Source organism: Pogona vitticeps, chromosome 5, assembly GCF_051106095.1.
Source record: "Pogona vitticeps strain Pit_001003342236 chromosome 5, PviZW2.1, whole genome shotgun sequence".
Lineage (NCBI taxonomy): Eukaryota > Metazoa > Chordata > Lepidosauria > Squamata > Agamidae > Pogona > Pogona vitticeps.
In genome coordinates this window covers 184,473,071-184,489,731 of record NC_135787.1, presented here as the reverse complement: position 1 = coordinate 184,489,731, position 16,661 = coordinate 184,473,071, and the positions used below count along the sequence as shown (strand labels likewise).

At 41.4% G+C, this 16,661-nt stretch overlaps 1 protein-coding gene across 3 annotated transcripts in view; it reads right to left on the bottom strand.

The window, feature by feature from the left end:
* Window positions 1-16,661, bottom strand: part of PDE3A (phosphodiesterase 3A) — a 314,647-nt gene that overhangs the window by 184,095 nt on the left and 113,891 nt on the right. The window contains exon 1 of one of the 3 annotated variants that reach the window (XM_020811330.3): window positions 3,318-3,519. The exons of the other annotated variants lie outside the window; for them this stretch is intronic. The gene's annotated coding sequence lies outside the window, so the exon portion shown is untranslated. Of the gene's footprint in view, window positions 1-3,317; window positions 3,520-16,661 lie in introns of those variants that run through there. 3 annotated transcript variants of the gene reach the window in all.

Here is a 16,661-nt window from a genome sequence, read left to right as displayed (position 1 = left end):
ATAGAGCAGGAGGGGCGGAGTCAGAATGACAGAGAGTTGGAATGAGATAGGGATAGAGTTGGAGTCAGATAGGGATAGAGAGAAGTTAGGGACCACAAGATGTTGAGAAAGTATTAGGGTTTAGGAATAGATAAAGAGGGGTTCAGAAAAGAAACTGAAAGATTAAAACACACATGTAACAGGGAGAAATGAACTTAGAAGTAAACCATGGGAGATATTGATTTAAAGTACACAAGAGCTCTGAATACCAGTGATTGAACACATGATTTATTATACATGAATACCTGAACCAGTTATATATTGATTTCCTTTTTATTTGTTCATTAATAAAAGAATGTTTAATTGAAAACCTGATTCCTAAATTATATGAGCAACTCCTGTGTGTGTGGGACCCGAATTGGTATTAAGAGAATACCTGGTGGCAGCGAAAAGGGCGTATTTACCTTTGTAGAGCCCAAAGATATAAAGGGCACAAAGGGGGATCGCCACAACAGCGTTCCGTGTCTAGTCACACTGGCCACGTGACCACGGAGGATTGTCTGCAGACAAACACTAGCTCTATGGGTTGGAACGGAAATGAGCACCGCCGCCTAGAGTCGGACACAACTGGACAAATTGTCAAGGGGAACCTTTACCTAGAAAATAATTTCATATTAAGAGCAATCATTAAGAATATTTTCTAAAACATGGGGCATTTTCTTCCTCAGAAAATTGAAACATTTGGAGCAACTGAAAGCAACGTTAACATGCTATCTTTTTATTCAGTGTGCTGCTTGGACATGTCACTTTTTTGGGCTGCGATTTCTAAAATTGCACACCGAACATGGCTAGGAGATTCTGGGACCTGTTGTCCAAAAAAGTAAGGTTTCCAAATGGTCAAAAATGCGCTTTATGTTCTCCCAATTTCAAGATATAGAGAACAATGTCCTAGGCAGAAAGTGATCCAAACAACAGCTAAACATCTCATGTCAGAGAACCTCAAGTCACATGCTGGGCAAACTACGTGCAGTAACAGCTTTTATGGAACTCAACTGATAGAGGATGGACAGAAAAAAATAACAGCACATATTCCACTTTAAGAAAATCATCTTTAATGCATGAAAGTGCAAATGTATTATGCATGCTACACAAACTGCCACTGAGCTTTTGTTGCTGCTTTTGTTGACAAAGACCCTCCACAATCCTCTTCCTAAGTGCTCAAAACAGGGTCTTCATTGCGATCAATTTTTGTTTCATTTCAAGCTACAAGATACCACTCTGATTACATGTCATGCCTGTGTTTGTTTTCATTCCATGAATCAAAAGCAGAAGAAAGTTTCATCCTTTGCGGGACAGATGATTCGAGTGATTGGGACAAAGCCGTACATTATCAAGAGAAACCTGGAAGCCATTTCTCTAGTATGCCATCTACAGTAATGTTGGCAGGGATGTGGGGCATAACGCTCCCCATTGCTTCATTCTTTTTTTTTTCTACAGAAAACGTGCCAATTTAAAAATGAGTTCTGTACAGTTCTTTAGAACCCAGTTGAAAATTTGTCATATTCTGAAATGAAAGTAAAGTAAGGAAGAGATTGTACAAGCAGAAAACAGAGAAACTGGAAGTCCCCTCAAAATTTCAGTGGAAAATAATAAAGTCCTAGTGGAACTAAATGAGTCAGCAATTTAATCAACTGTTGAGTATGTCAACAGATTTTGGTGCCTTTTCCCTTTAGGTAAAAAATGTGTATCATTGCAAAATTAGTGTCCCGTTCATCTGAGAAGAATATATATAAAAACAAGCACAGCACGACCGAATGTTGGTGAAGATAAATGCAAACAACCTATTTAGTGCTTCAGATTTTTAAAGTACCAATGAAACAATGCAACAATCAACCTGGTTTTACTCAAAAGCATATCAACTGCCACTGTGAGAAAAGGAATCAGAAGCACCTTTAAATTCCTTGCCATCCTATTTTTATCCTCACCTGTAAGGCATGCCATTTTGAATTATGATATATGTTTATACATATGAAGGCTCACGAAAGGACTGCATCGGGTGCATTACTACAGATATAAACATTTTAGTTGTGGGTCCTGGGGAAATCCCGACCAACAATACCGTTACTTCACAGCTTGGTCATCTGTCTAGAAACTCCTGTTACACAGAAGTAAATTCCCTTGAGACTGAACAGAAGCAGAGCTTTACAGCTAAAAATGTCCCTTCCCTTCCCCAGCTCTCTCGTCCTTCCATTACTCTAATGATGCCACCATGATTAGAGACACTAAAGAGGAAACACTAAAGGGGCATTCAGAAAAAGCAACTAAGTCATCTGGTCTGAATGGTTTAATATATTATTCCAGGAGAACGGATTAGATAAGAACTGCTGGATAGGTCAGTGGTTTAGGTATCAGGTTGTGGAGCCAGAGGTTGGGAGTTCAATTCCCCCCCGGGCCTCCTTGACAGGGGCTGGACTTGATAATCCATAGGGTCCCTTGACAGATGATGATTATAGTGATGATGATTATACTATTACAAGACTGCATTTCCCCACACTTATTCTGGCTATCTCAGACGTTATTTTGCCTTTTGGAGGAGAAATGAACTGGATGGGGAAGGGATGCAAGAAAGATTTCCTTTTGGAATTATTTTATTTCTATGAATAATCTATTGTCTGGGGGAAATCTATTAATTTCAATTTTCCCTACATTTTTTAAAAATATATAACTTATTTCATTTCTGAAAATGAAAAAGGTGGGATTTTGTAAATCATTCAAACAAAATTATCTTCCACTGCAATTGGTACAAAAAAGCAACAGCCGTTGTAGCTACCTGCCATAAAGCTATTCAAGATTATAAACTTGAAAGAAAGAAAGAAAGAAAGAAAGAAAGAAAGAAAGAAAGAAAGAAAGAGAAAGAAAGAAAGAAAGAAAGAAAGAAAGAAAGAAAGAAAGAAAGAAAGAAAGAAAGAAAGAAAGAAAGAAAGAAAGAAAGAAAGAAAGAAAGAAAGAAAGAAAAGCTGACAATCCTAGTTTAGCATTAATATGACTGAATTCACAGGAGAGCAAACTTATACATTACTATACATGATTAGAGACTTTATCTGGATGGGTGACTCTCCGTTCACCGTATTCCTAATTTAATTTAAAAATAAAAGCATGTTCTAAATGGAATAGGAAAGTCTTTTCAAAAACAAACTGAAATGAAATTCTCACACTCCCAATCCCCCTGAATGAAATGCATTTTGATTACAGTAATTTCTTAATTTATATCACTCCACGGCTATTTAAGAGGGTTGAAATGTCTCTCAACTGAACACAGCTGTCACACAAAATCTTACCTCAGAGATACAGCACAATGTTTCTCATTATTTTCTCGGCAGATACCTCCTTTCTACAATGAGTTGAGAGAGTTCTACTTGGGCAGGTAGAGTTCCCTTGGGTTGCGCCATTTCGATGTACATGTGACATGTGGCCACTAGAGGCCACACTAATGCCTGTTAGCAAGTCACCTCTGTCATGGCATTGTCCTGTTTTGGTTTTAATTGTTGCAGGTTAGATTTCTTGTCTTCATTTCCCTGTCACTACACAGATGTTCAGAGCTAGCAACTGATCTGCAATACAACCTTATGGATGGATATGATTGGGACAGCTCATTAAATAAAAAAACCTAAGGCAATGTCTCCTTAAAAGGAAATTGAAATAACAAAGTTTTTAATCCTAATAATTACAAGTGCATGTATATACATGAACAGTCTCCTGAAATTCTACAAAGAAAGTTGGGGGAATGTTTCTACAAGGCACATTTCCATACATTCGTCTGTATCAACTTCCTCCTTTTAACTATTTCACCTCTATCTCTTTTCCCAACAGGCCACGCATGCTATTCATACTAGGTTGGAGCATTAAATTTTAAATTGGACTGTCAGTTATGAAAAAGGATCAGAAACAATAATTTGGTTATCTAAAGTCACGCGGCAGGAAGAGGAAAATGTAGATCTCTGATGGAAAATGTCTTGATATAATTGCTGATGATAGACGGAAAGAACGGGGCATGTTTAGCCTTGAGAAAAGAGGGAAGAGATGATGATACATTTCAAATACTTGAACATTAATCCCACAGAGGACAGGCAAGATCTGTTCTCAATCATCCCAGAATGTAGGACACATAATAATGGGCTCAAGTTACAGGAAGCCAGATTTAACCTGAGTATCAGGGAAAACTTCTTAATAGTTAGAGCAGTAAGACAATGGAACCTGACCACTGTATCTGGTTTCCTGACCACTAGCCATTTAGCTGGGGTTTGAGGTCCAAAGCATCTGCAGGTCAACATGCTGAGGGCAAAAAAACTGAATTTGATCCCAATGGATTCAAGTAGCCAGCCTTGAGACTGATTCAACCTTCTGAGGCTGGTAAAATACCGTATTTTTCGCTCCATAAGACGCACCATTCCATAAGATGGACCAAATATAATCTGTTTTCTTCGCTCCATAAGACGCACAGACTTTCCACCCCCCCTGTTTTGTGGGGGGAAAGTGTGTCTTATGGTGCGAAAAATACGGTAATTACTCAATTCACCGGGGGGGGGAGAGAACAATGTGGACCCTGCATAATTAAAAATTATAAATTGGCCAGAGAGTGTGTTATGGGATGGTATATAAGCAGCATTTTTTGCTTTAAGGCAGGGTAGCCCTCCACATGTTGTTGGGACACATGTGTGTAGCATGCACATCAAATTTCTCATCCTTCTGGATTCTGACTGTCTCAACAAAACACCTTAACAAGGAACCTGAAAGGCTTGCATGATTTCTCCTCACCTCCAGGCATGGGTGAGATGCAGCGCTTCTTTCCTGTCAAGATCCCTGTCATTTGCACAAAACACATCTGCACAGAACTAGTGTGCTCTCTCCATGAGGAGCAAAGCTCAGAACACAGCAAATAGGGAAGTTTCCACTGATTCTTAAATAAGGTGCAAATAATGCACCCAATACGTTGGATTCTTAAGTGCCCATGAAAACAAAGCAACCATCATCCTGGTTTTAGGTAGCCTATACAAATTTCCATAAGCTGACCCAAGAGTCTGCAAATTTTTTGCTCTCCTCATTGGTGAGGAAAAGGCCATAGTAGTTGCTTGTCCTTATTTGTGAGGATGACCAAGTTGCTACAGCTTTAGGCGGACTCCAGATCCCACACATTCTAGCCAACAAATCCAATGGGGAGGGATCTCATAGGTGCTACAGCCCCACAACACAGAGAAGGCGTGAGAAGAGTGAGTCTCAGGCCTACAGCACTGTATCTTATTTTGGGTCTAGCAAGTTAAAAAATATAGTTTGATTGGGGCACACAATAAAGGGGGGAGATGACAACAACAAAGGCCAAACATTTAAAGGTACATTAAACCACAAATTGAAGCAGCACGTTTTGTCAGAAATTTCTGGAAATCAAGAAAGAGTCTTTTATACATTCCCCCCCCCTTTTTTTCTTAGAAACGGCTAATTGCACGGTCAAATGTGAAGCTTTTCTCACAGCAAAAATCAAGGGCACGGATCACAATCTCCTACACATCCCAAAGCTTAAATAATTTTAAGCTTCTCACAGCTTGCTGACGTCACATCAACACAAATATGGTCTCTCCCCTGCATAAAACATACTCCCCCCAGTAGAGTCCATGACCCACATTCCAACATGGGGGGAAAATAATCAAGTGTATGACTCTAACATTTACTTACAATAGCAGGTTTTTATACACCAGGCACTTCACAGACACTTCAAAACAATCCACAGGCTAAAATGTCATTAAGTCTCAACAGTTGCAACCACTGCTATTCAAGATTCCCCGCTGCAGTGCCATTTAACCAAATCAGATCAGATTGGTTACTAAACTGTTTTCCCTTGGCCAAGCAAAATATTTACTGTTATTGTTCGAATTTACAACCAAACCCTTAAGTCAGTCCCTGAAGTGACTTGCAATTAAAAAAGAATTACTGATGGAAGAAAAACCAAAATAGATCTACTTGACACAAGAGGAAAATGCCAATAATGAGAGGTTCTCTGGCAGGCCTGCATGAAGGCCACCTATATCATCAAGTGTTAGAGCGAGCGATACCTTTTACTTGGACCGCCAAAAAAAATCAAACAAATTGCAGGTTTTCATTGAGAAAATGCCACTGTGTCAGGCTGAGCACATGGACAGTGCAGAAAAACGGTAGATAGGAGTCTAAAAGTGGGTAGTGCACAGTCTCAAGCATTCTTGCTATATGGTTTTAAATTGTTACATTCCACTCTTAAGACAAAAAAGTTCCTGGCACTTAGGGGAATATTCACAGGTAGGATTTTCCACCTGCTGTCTCAACAGTCCATCTCAACTCTTCATTGTGCTACACAATTCTCCAACTTTACCATGCATGATGTGAAATTCGTCTTTCTTCTTACCCAGCATTAACTGACTGCACTGGGTTATCTGGAAGTTCAGTAAAATGGAAACAACCTAGACACTGTTTTCTGATTTGCATATATATTTCTGAAACAGGACAGGGGACAGAAGGTATAAATATTACAGGAAGATCTTGCTCCCTTTCCTTGTTTGCCTCTAGATGGGCCTTTCTAAAGCTCAACTGTCATGGCGGTCAACAAACAATCTAAACTTTGCACAGGATTAATTGTATTTAACAAGTATAAATAGGCCATCAAGGCTCTCCTTTTTCCTCTGGGACAGATGTTATGGGAGCATAAAAACAAGCCACAGTCAAATGTCACTTCATAAATGGTTTACTCTCCGATTCTAAGTCCATGACTCGAAGCACTTATTTGCTCTTCCTGAAAGTAACAGATAGGTGCTTTATTATTGTCCCCTTCTTTGTGATTTCTAATGAATGAGAGCTTGTATTATGACAAAAGATGTCAGCAAGCATCAAAACTCTCAGTGACTTAAAAAACATAAAAGAGGGAGGGATATGAGCTTTACAGTCAGCACGTTTCTGGAGCTCGGACGCTAACAGAGAAACAGCATCGCTTACTCTAAGCAAGGAATGTGACTATTTCCCAGCACAGCACATATACAGTATACTGAGTTTTTTTTCCTCTTTCCCTCAAACTAGAACAGCTCAGGTCATAAAAAGAACAGAAAAACAGATATAATTTGTTCTTTCCACAGATCTTCATGACGATCCTTTTGCAGAGGAGAAGAGGGATGATAAGGGAGGACTGCTCTTTTTTTTTTTAACTTAAACTAGGCTCTGCCTCCCTCCCTCCTCAATCATCTTCAGAAGTGTAGATAGGGGGCCTGTCCAGTGGCTCCTTCCAGGGTAAATTTGATTTAAATCAAATTGATTTTAAAAAAACAATTTAATTTTTTTAAAAAAATAAAATACCAATTTGAATCATGATTTAAAATTTTAAAAATCAGATTTTTTTGATGATTTAAATTTTAAAAATGATTTAAATTATTATTTGAATCAATTTGATTTTTATTAACCCTGGTTCCTTCAGAGGATTGGTCTCATCCCAGAAAGGACACAGGTGCCAAAAGTTACTTTTCGGTCTGCCAGAAGCTGATTTCAAAGAAAGTTTTGCACTGTGGCTGTAATTTCTGGAATTTTCAGAATATGGCCAGCAGTTTGCATCTGGAAATCTATGAGGGCCAGATTTCCAAAGTGCTCAAGGATGTCAGCCCTTCCTCTACTTTTGAATTCTTCCACTCTTGAACTTCCTTTCTATTGTCTAAAATATCCCTACACATCTACCAGTAGCTGCGCCTAGGATGTGTCACCTTGATCCTGGCTTTTAGTTACACATGAGTAGGACTGGGCCTAGACAGGACTTAATAATCGCAAGTATAGTAGTTGTTAAAAAAAATATGTTCTGCGGCCTGAGTTGGTCGCAACTCGAAATGGTCGTGAGTACGGACGTTCGTATGACGAGGCACCACTGTACAAGTCTACACGCTGCTTACATTGAGATTGCTTTTCAGCAAAAGGGTATCTAGGTACAATGGTGCAGTGGAACTGGGGCTCAAAGAATCAAACTTCTCAGACATTCTAAGTAGCATGGATCATCCACCCCTCTCCACGTCTTCTGTTCCCTCTAAATATACTGGCAATATGCATAGTAGTGAAGGGGTGGAATCAAAGGAGCTGTGAGCATCTGGAGGGAGAGGAATGGAGTGAGGTGTGCAGCACTGTATGCCTACACTGCCATGCAGCTTAGAGGGAACTTTGATTTGAGGGTGGTTGGTCTTCAAAAGGCAAACAAGATGCGTTAACTCTACAAAAGATATCTTGTTCATCTGGACCAGTATAGCCACATATGTTTCTTTATGTCTCCTTGCGGTAAGGGTTGGTTATGTGGACGGTCAAATTCATCTGCCCTTCCAAATTCATTTCTGTGCCATGGCTGAAATGTGAAGGAAGGAAACAGTGTTAAGGTTTTTCTGAGAGATCTGCCAGTGTATCTGGTGCTTGTTAGACCTATCAGATTTTCTTTCATGCCCCCCTTGCCCCGTTTCCATCCATAAGACTCCTGGAAGAGAAAGCTGTACATTGATTTGTTAAGCTGTTAGCACCACGAGTCGGTTACTCTACTGGGACCTAGCCCAATTTTACGCTGCTATTTTAAATGAGAGCCTGATCTTCTCTTTGTAATGTAGGCTTCTCTTCCTCCGTCCAACGCATACTTCAAAGAAACTTTGACTGACAGAAACTCAATGGCAGCAAAACCCACTTATTTTTTTTTAAAAAAAATACATCGGTTATTTATATCTCTGAGTCCCAAAGGTGGGGACTTTAGTTCATGCAAAAATAGCAGTGACCCTTTCCCAGGATATCTCAACTTAGATCAGGACCCTTTATAGATTCTTTTGGTCTCCAGTGGCAGAGATCTTTGTCAAGAGAAGAAGTCAAAGCATCTCGGCTCCACTGGCCTCTGCTGCCTCCGATTGCTTGTTCTGATAGGTCCCACCTCACACCAGCCCTGACCTCTGAGAAAATTCACGTGGTGGGAAATACCGTATTTTTCCATGTATAAGACACCCCCCCACTTTTCTAATCCAAAATTAAGAAATCTAAGTGGGGCTTAGCAAGTGCAGGGGGAAAGGGATCAAAGCGCTGCAGGATCACTTTGATCCCTGCTTTCCCTTCCACTTGTTTTTGTTCTCTTTTCAGCTTACTTCCGTGTATAAGACGACCCTCGATGTTTAGTCTAAAGATTTTAGACAAAAGTATAGTCTTATACGTGGAAAAATATGGTAGTCCTTCATCTCTCTCTTTTGGACAGATGGGAGAATCCAACAGTGCCCCTTTATTCTGCTCTCATACAGTTTCAACCTCCATTTCCTTCTGTCCCAAGTACAACATTTGCAATTTCAATAAACTCTTTGAAAATGAAATGAACCAGTTCCCCCCCCCCATTGGCACTGCCCTGAATTCCACAGCTAGAACTGTTCTCAGTCTAGAGACGGCCACTTTCTACCAACCTGCACGACATTAAAAAAGGTATGGCAACTTATGGGACTGTTAAGGTATAAGGCGGTTGTCTCACACATGCACCACGTTCACGTTTGATTCTTTTCCATCCCCAAATGGCTTTGGTCTCTTAGGGTTGATGCTGCATTACTTATCATCTTCAAAGCTTTCTGACCTAGAAAGGAGAGGCAGTGCATGAATGAGGCACGCAGGAGTCTGGAGAGCACACAGCGTCATCGGGCTATTTATACCTACCGGCTGAGGCAAAATGCCGTGTGGGTAATATCTTCACACTCCATTTAACGGAAACATTGTACGCGTGGACACATGACAGTGTGAGGCTAAGAGGGATCTCATGTGCTTTTGTGTGCATGTGTGACAGAGGAGAAGGATTTCCTCATTTGGGCCAACCCTCTCCTCCCAAATCAAGGGTAACTGACCCATAAAGTTTGCACGGTTTCTGAATACGTGCTGCTTTCAGCACTTTTAAGACTGCAATGGGTTCAAAGCCGAGAGCTCCTGTCAAGTGCGGAGCCGTTGAGATTTCCCACCATCACCAAATAAAACAAAACAAAACTTGCAAGTCTCTGGCCAACCAAATCTTTGAAGTTTCAATAAGACTGGAAAAAAATTCTCAAGAAAATTACAGATACTGGGAAGAAACTGCTGAATGTTATCGACAGCTGAACTGAGTTTGGAAAGTTACTACTGAAAAGCAGTCACATCTAAAGTTCAGAAAGCCCTCTTCTAATAGTATATTATGCTGGATATATATGATGCCTTTTTGAGGTTTTGGCTGGGAAGGGTTTTTCTGGACTGGGGTGACTGTCAGTCAGTCCAGTGACAGCCAAGAATTCCATCTCTACCTCCGATTTCTTTTCCCCACCTTTTTGTTTCAAGTCAGGGTTCTGTCCGTGTTAGTTATGAAGTCGGAAGAACATACAGTGAAGTGTTCTGTCAGCGATGTAATCAGTCAGTTACTCAGTAATGAAGCTAATTAACCAGTTAGGTTCGGTGATGTAACAAGTTAACATTTTTCAAAAAATTCTTTCTCATTACCAGAATCTCTGAATGAATGTATTGAGACAGTTAGCGCCAGTTGAGGTAAACTAACAAATAAGCAGCAGTCTACTAAAGGAAACATGAAGCCAACCTTGTTGGGGATTTGGGAAACTCCCTCTTTTTTGAGGGAGTGACCCTGCCTGCCAGGGATGGGGTTCGCAGCTTGGGGATCCACCTGGACCCGGCGCTCACCATGGAAGCACAGGTGGCGTCGGTAGTCCGCTCCGCCTTTTTTCACCTTAGGCGGATAGCCCAGCTGCGGCCCTACCTTGATTTGGGGGCGCTCACCATCTTGGTACATGCGCTCGTAATCTCAAGATTAGACCACTGTAATGCGCTCTACGTGGGGCTCCCTTTGAGGCTGCTGCGGAAACTACAGGTGGTGCAGAATGCGGCAGCCAGATTACTTAGTGGAGTGAGGAAATTCCAACATATCTCACCCACTCTGGCCGCATTGCATTGGCTGCCCATCCGATTCCGCATCGACTTCAAAGTGCTGTCGCTTACGTACAAAGCCCTAAACGGTTTAGGGCCTCGATATTTGGCAGAACGCCTACTCCCACCAAGTTCTACCCGTGTCACTCGTGCGAGCCAGGAGGTGAGGTTGAGGAGCCTAACGCCGAGGGAGGCCCGGAAGGAGAAGACAAGAAATCGGGCCTTCTCGGCGGTGGCTCCTCGCCTCTGGAACAATCTCCCTCCTGAGATTCGCAGGTCTCCCTCACTGGGTATGTTTAAGAAACAATTGAAGACATGGATGTTTGGGCAGGCCTTTCCATCATATTCCTCTTGACCTCCTTCTTCCCTCTTTACTGTTTCTGTTTTGCACTCTATGTAATGTATTGTAGTGTTTTTACTAATTAGAATTGTTTACTTATATTGCTACTGTATTTTATTGTTGTTAGCCGCCTAGAGTGGTCCTCACCGACCAGATAGGCGGGGTATAAATTAAATAAATTAATAATAATAATAATAATAATAATAATAATAAGAATAATAATAAGAATAAGAATAAGAAGAAGAAGAAGAAGAAGAAGAAGAAGAAGAAGAAGAAGAAGAAGAAGAAGAAGAAGAAGAAGAAGAAGAAGAAGAAGAAGAAGAGTGGGTATACCTTGAAGTAGTGTAGTGTCAGTCTGCTCTTTAGGTTCCTGACAGAACCATTTTATTTGCTGCATGATTAGGAGGAAGCTTTATTTATTATAATTTTAGCTACATTCAATTTCCTCACACACACTGCCCCCAAGATATTACTGTTATAGTTACAGCTGCAAAAAGGCTGCCACACTGAAAATTTTTGTAAGTAGTTTTTTTTCTTTATTGTTTCTCAAAAGGAACTAGAACCGTAGTCTTTTTTTAAACATCTGACTTCATTAGCAGAAGAAGGCATAGCATATGCTACACCCTGAACCATATGCTATACCTCTTCTAGTATTTCATGGGTCACATCCCTATAACTAGAACTGTGACTGAAAAATGACACAGAAAAAAGAGTAGCATCATCTCTCATAAAGTTCCAGCTTTATTGTAACTTAGATGTACCTTCCTTACTGGAAAAAGGTATTAGTTACAAATTACTTATAACCATTGCCTTCCAAGCTTAGAAGTGAATGCAAGTTGGATTTAAGGCTCACACAGCAGGCAGCCAACCTGTGCCTTCGGCAAAAGAATTTATGACACCCGGAGAGAAGTAAGAGAAATGGCAGGCACTGTAGGGAAACAGGCCTTTAGTCAACCGGCCAGACTCTGTCACTGCTGCCTTCTCAAGAAAAGAAAAAATCACTTCCTGGTAGAGGGCCTACACGGGCGATGCAGGATGCAATAGAGTGGTCTTCTTCTGACACTGTGCATTCTTCATGGAGAAGTCAGAACTGAGCCACAGGGAGTTAAGTTAGAGCAAGAAGTTAAAATCAAGCCAAGGGGAAGCCGGACTCAGAACCAAGAGGAAAAGACAGGAGTCCACCGTCAGTCATGATTGTTGCCCAGGAAAAGGCCCCACCAGCACTAGAAATCCTTAGCTCCGTCCCTGTTGAAGAAAGCCAATGGCCAGCCTGGTCATATGGAAAACATGGATGACCATTTCTATCTAGTAGCTATCAATTTTTTAAAAGAATGAAAGAAACAAAAAACCATTTCAGTTTATGAACGTGGGACACTGTGATTCTGTATCAACAAATCATAACACCAGGAAATGGCCTGATATTGCTGCACAATATTGTGCCCATGTTGCCAGCAAGAAAAAGGCTGCCAAGGTTTACACAGCGAAGGGTAACCTGAATGTTGACAGTGCCAATAGTAGAAGGGTCTATACTATACCCTCTTGTGCTCACTATCATTCAGAAAGAGACACCAAGCAAGGGAAAATCCCAGAAGCTGAATCATTTTTTTTCATCAATTACCCACTTCTCACCCAAACACAAAGCAATTATCAGGGCTGTTTTCCGATAAATGATAAAGTTATAATTTTCAAAGCTATCACTTTTTGTTTGGGGTGCACCCATTTTTAAAATTGCCTTACAGAATATTGGCGTGCACTATTGTGCAATATCAATTGCTGCACTCCTATGCAGCAATAATCTAGAGCAACCATTCTTGACTATTTTTTTTTTGTGACAACTCTTTTAGGAGCTCTTCTCAGGTTCCAGGGCCCCTGTCAAACAAGGAAAGTCATTGGGTGTCTGCATACAAGGATACAACATGAAGAGATGAATCTGTGGCCCTTCAAAGGTGCCATGGCCCCCCAGGGCCATATGGCCTCCATTAAGAATGACTGATTTAGAGAATGCTCCAAAATCCTGGAAGCTTCACACTTGAGAGACCTGTAGAAAAAGCCGTAAGATCTCATTCTTGCCCAGAGCCTAGACAGATTACCTTCTCAGGACTGTACCCTGGAAAATTCTCCATGCACTCTGCAGGATTTGGAGAGTTCTAGTTCTAGGGATGAGGTGGCGCTGCAGGCTAAACCACAGAAGCCTGTGCTGCAGGGTCAGAAGGAAATTGTAAGATGGAATCCACGCGACGGAGTGAGCTCCCATTGCTTTGTCCCAGCTCCTCGCCAACCTAGCAGTTCGAAAGCATGCAAATGCGAGTAGATAAATAGGTACCACCTCGGTGGGAAGGTAAAACGGCGTTCCCTAGTCACACTGGCCACGTGACAATGGAAACTGTCTTCGGACAAGCGCTGGCTCTACGGCTTGAAAACGGGATGAGCACCGCCCCCTAGAGTCGGACACAACTGGACTAAAAGTGTCAAGGGGAAACTTTACCTTTACCTTTAGTTCAACATATTAACTTTTCCAAACTTTCTTCTTGCTCCAGCAGCTGCCAGTAAGAAACAATCAGTGAAGCAGAGATGGGTGTCACCTTCAGATACTGGAGGATTGCAACTTCCATCAGCCATAGCTAGCAAATCTGTGGGAACCGCAGTGCCCAAATATTAGAAAGCACAAAATTGCCTCACTCTGGCTTAAAGCAATGCTGTGAAATTGTGCCTGATTACAATTCCTTTGGGACTCAACTGCTATTATTGCCTTCCCAGGTTCTCTGTTTTGGAAAGTTGCTGAAGTTGAAGAAGAAAACAGACTATGGGAAAAACTCTGAAGTCACTCAAAACACAAAACAGCAATGAATACCATAATAATTCATGTATTGATGTTATTTATCAGAACTTTACTTCACACACAGCTGTGCCTCTGCTTTTCTAATCGTCTGCAAAAGCATTGGCAGGAATGAGCCAGCCCAGGGGCCCAACCCTGACAAACGCACAACTTGCATATAAGGTGCCAAAGGAGACGTTTCAGCTCCACTTTCCAACAAAAACACAACACAGACGCAAAACCTATTATCAGCCTTGGCTTTCTGAGCCTCTGGATCTGAACAGATACTCAAGATGACTCTTGTAGTGCCTCTGTTTACATGAGAACTATAAAAATGCCAGCACTTTGTCATGGTGAAAAAGGAAGGGATGTTTTATTTATTGATTGTCATTAAGTACCTTCTCGTTTACTTTGTTGAATTTAAAAAAAAAACAACTCCATCTTTTTAAAGTCCCAAATGACTTTCCCCTTGCATAAGGTACTGACTTTTGAGTGGTAGATTAATGATCCCAACTACTGCATAATGACTCTTAACGTGTTTAAGAGAGAAAAAGAACAGAAGAAGGAAAAGATATTTTTTTGAGCCCTGGAATCTTCTCTTCCTAGGCATGTCAAACAGTGCACTTCGCCTACTTGGAAGGAAAGAAGTGTGTGCTTCTTCTCTGTTTTTGTGAGTGTTTAAAACAACAGAACAATATGTTTGGGGGGGTGACTGAATTCTTTGGCCTCCTTGAGATAGGATAGTGGTGGCAAATCTTTTTGATCCCGAGTGAGCAAACGGGGGGGGGGGGCAACCCAGTGGGCCACGTAAGTGGTGGTGGAAGGGGGAATCCTGGGCACGGAGGTGCCTCCAGACCCCACTCCGGATCTGCCTCCAACCCCGCCACTGCCAGTGCCAGCTGCTCCAGATCCTGGCCCGCCGCCTGTCAGGGTGCTAGCACCGCGACTGCAGCCGCCTCCTCAGGTTTGGCTGCCCAGGGTAGTGATCTGGCAACTTATAGCTCGCGTGCCCACAGAGAGGGCTCCGTGTGCCAGCTGCGGCACATGTGCCATAGATTCGCCATTGCTGAGATAGGATGTTTAGACACAGCAAGAGAGCCTGCTAAGAGTCCATTTACTGGAGTTTTTTTTTTTTTAAAATCTCCAGGACAACAGACCAAAAGATTTGTGCAAAATGTCTTTGCCTATAACTTTGTGCAGAAGGACTGGCGAACTGATCTAAAAGATGCAAACAACCCATCTGAAGCTTCTTTTTCCAGGTCTGTGGAACAAAGATAGCAGGTATCTGCAACTTAGGCTGCGGTCACATTGGCAATTTGAATGGATTTCTGTTCAGACTTTTTAAAAAAAAAATCAGGTTCAAGCCATGCGATATTTAAACCGATGGCCGCATTACGCGTACTGAATGGAAATCAATTCATTTTTGGTGATTTGAAGCAGCTTTGGAATCTACACTGCTGAAATCGACTTATTTCCTCTCTGTCTTATATAAGCAGCAAGCAGCACGCTTTGCTTTTTGCTTTGCTTTGTCTTAGCAGCACCCTGTTCTTAAAGATTTTGATTTTATTTTTTTTTTCAAACCAAGTATATGATAATCAATAATCAAATGTCTAGGAGGTATCACCTGGTGTCACAATAGTCACTAGAAACCACAAGGAAAAAACACCAGCTGATTAATGATGAAAAGATTAGAATTGGGGCAGGGTGGGGAAACGTCCAGCTCCTGGCATGTGGACCATCGTCCTGCATGTCCTGGCTCTGTGCCCATTGGTCTTCTGCTGTACCACCAATTGCTTCAATGGCCAAACTAAGAGAACAGGATAGGGGGCTGAAATGCTAAACATACTGTTGAAGTGAGAGAGCGATAAACATTTTCAGAATTCTAACTAAACTAAATTAAAATAAAGGGAAAATGATGCGTGTCCCTGCCACGCACAGTCCGCATAGATACAAACTAAAATGACAGCAGTGTTAATATCCACAAAACCTCACGGAATTGAATATATATTAGAAGCGATTTCTTTTTAAAAGCCCCTGCCAGCCGGCTGAAAAAAAAACTCGCATTGCAGCCCATATAAATCAATTTCACCCTCGTGTCGTGTGAACGATAAAATCTAAATCCTTCACATTTGTTTGCTCTCATTAAGCCTCAAATAACTGCCCAGACATTGGCTCAGAGGATTACAGTTTCTCTCTCTAGTCTTTAGGCAAAGAGAAAGCAGGAGTTGGGCGGTCAATGGTTTCGGTCTCTGGCTGTGGAGCCAGAGGGTTGGGAGTTCGATTCCCTACTGGGCCTCTTTTAGAGGGGCTGGAGTCGATGTTCCATAAGGTCCCTTCCAGTTCTGCAGTTCTAAGAAATATTTTGTAAGCTATTTTCCTCAATGTAAGGTATTTTATGCATTACGCTCACAAAGAGCATCCATATATATTTGTCTCTATATGTTCCCCTGATACACAGTTTTTGATGTGAAACACAATATAGGGCAAAGTACAAACATGCGATACAATTTTGCTTCATTTTTGCCCACTCAAAGCGCAAAAATCAGGAAAATTCGTATTATAATGTAAACCAGA